Below are 2710 nucleotides of genomic sequence, written 5' to 3' on the forward strand. Positions count from 1 at the left end.
AAAAAGTTTTTAAAAAGAAAAAAAAAAAAAAAAAAAAAAAAAAAAAAAAAAAATACACTAACCAAAGAAACAAGTCCCTCTCATAAAAATACATGCAATGGAATTAGCACAAACAGACGATGTCACCACAATGTGAGCTGTTCGTGTCATTATACCGTCACGTCGGCGTTGGTCCTCCGATCCGTCACGGTGTCTCTAGTTGGCGATTTTCTGGTACCAAGTGTGGTGTGTAATTGTTTATGTGAATGGAGGTGATGCATGGAAAATCCTCTTCATATGAGGCCGTTAGAGTGGACTGCACCATTTTTGGAGCAAGCAAAATATATGCATTTTGCTAATTGTTCAGTAAATTAGCGTTTATTTTGAGGTACTGAGACAAAGACTGAGAGACTGAGATTCAGTATTGTGTTTGTTGGTTCAAAGACTGATACTAAAATTTTTGTCTCTGTCTCTAAAATTTCAGTATTTCAGTATTTCTAAAAAGTAGAGACACAGGGACTGAAATTTTTAAAGATAGAAACTAAAACTTTAAAACATTTTATACCTAAAATACTTTCATTTCAATTAATTAATTTCAATTTTACCTTTTGTGCAAATTAAATTAGAGTTTCATTCTTGTTTTAATTCTTGTCTCCCATTTTACATCAAACAGAATATTGAGATTTATTTTAATCTCTGTCTCTCAACCTCATTCTTTTCATTTTTATCTCTCCACCAAACATTATGTAAGGTATCTATCATAAACAAAACAAATTGAACAGTTAACACTACAATTAAAATTGTACTGTCAGTTAACAAAAAAATTAAAATATTTAACGGAATAAATAGAGAGAAGTCGACATGTCAATTTTGATTTTGTTTTGCTAATCACTTATTATGAACTTAGTCAACTTACCAACTTTGAATTTAAAATAAAGAGGTTGAAATTTGAAAATGCCTTTAGTTGGATCAGGCCAGGACACTAATAAGTTTTGGAATTTTCAAGTGTGCCGTCGTATCGATGTTTTAGTGATTTTTAACCGTTGATCTTAATTATAAAAAATATATATAATATATAATTAAGATCAACGGTTAAAAATTACTGATACATCGGTACAACAGTACACTTAAAAATCTTTCATAAATTTTTTCCAACAATTTATTTATCCATTATTAATGGTAATAGGAAATAGAAGCTAAGTAGCTACACTTTCATGCCGACCAGCTAGAACAGCATCACTCATAATTATTCCTATCAACAAGTGGTGGCTTACTTGATAACAAGGGGCTAAATATAATAATGAGGATTGTTAGTTAAGGAGCTAATAAATTTTGTGATTTATAGTCATCAAGTAGTTATCAATAATATTTTTAATGGTGTGAAATTTTATCTAATAGTATAAAATTACTTATTTTTTTATTAGTTATATGCTGACCAAAATTTAATAAAATTGTTGGCTCCTAAACTTTTTCTATATCAATATAGCTATGATAATATTAGAGTAAAATACTATGTACTCTCAGTATTTTGATATGAAATAATTGTTAGTATTAAAAATGCAAATACAACATTACTTTATTCTTGTTCAAAAAGTAGCCCAAAACAATATATAATAAGAATAGAGTTTTCATCTAAATAAAGTTGTCCCCTTTTTTGTCTTTCTAAAAATATACTAATTTCTTTCACACTAAGGTATGGTCTGCTGCTATAGCTAATCTATCCTAGCCGTGGATTAGTTCTTTAGGGAACTATTTCTAAAGGGAATATACTTTAGAACCAATATATTCTAATAAATACAGTTTGTAATTCATGATGTTAGTACCACCTAATAATAGGACTAACTCTATAGTGTTACTACCGAAAATTAAAGGGTTTAGTTAATAGTATTTTAAGAACATATATTAAAGTCGTTATAAGTAAGAGTTTTTAAGTTTTTTATTTTAATAAAGAATTTAATTTTCGTTTTGTAAAAAAAAAAATTTCAATTATTCATTTAAATTTTTAACATATATCCCCACGCACAGAACGTATTAGTGAAACCCTTATTATAAAATGTTCAGAGTCATTTAGACTTAATTCCACAATTAAATGACCTTGCACCGCCCTCTACTTAAAGATGAAGCTAACCTAAATGTTGGGAACTTCAATTAATAACCTTGTGAATTATGAATTTATGAACAAGCTAAGCACTTATATTAGTATTAACAGAATCAGAAATCAAATCATATTACTAGCAACAATAAAAAGTAACTTACATGCATATCTCTTGAACATTTTAGGCGGTTTATTTTTTTTTTATTGTTAACCAGATTATAAAAAAATGCAAGACTTGACTCTTGAAGATTATTTAAATATACTTCTTTAGCTTTAGTGTATGGCCGAGAGACATATAAGATATTATAATTTAGAATATTATAATTCAACCTATATGAGAAGACCTCATCATAACTTCTCTACGGATCTTGTCTTTAAAATTAAAAAGTGTGAGAACATTTACTATTAAACCAATATGAGATAATCTTCTTCCTTTTCTTTTAAAGAAAAAGTCTTTGCGATAGTTTTAGGATTTAAACTTTAAGACTTAAGATCTAAGAAGTTTAATTTTAAAATATTAAAAATAAGATAATTATTTTATATATTTTTATTGATTTAAATTTATAAGATAAGTAATTTTATATTTTTGTATGTTTTATGTTAATTTTTTTTTTCTCTTTTGATGTCAATAAAAAT

The sequence above is a fragment of the Arachis ipaensis genome, chromosome B08 (assembly GCF_000816755.2).
Source record: "Arachis ipaensis cultivar K30076 chromosome B08, Araip1.1, whole genome shotgun sequence".
Classification (NCBI taxonomy): domain Eukaryota; kingdom Viridiplantae; phylum Streptophyta; class Magnoliopsida; order Fabales; family Fabaceae; genus Arachis; species Arachis ipaensis.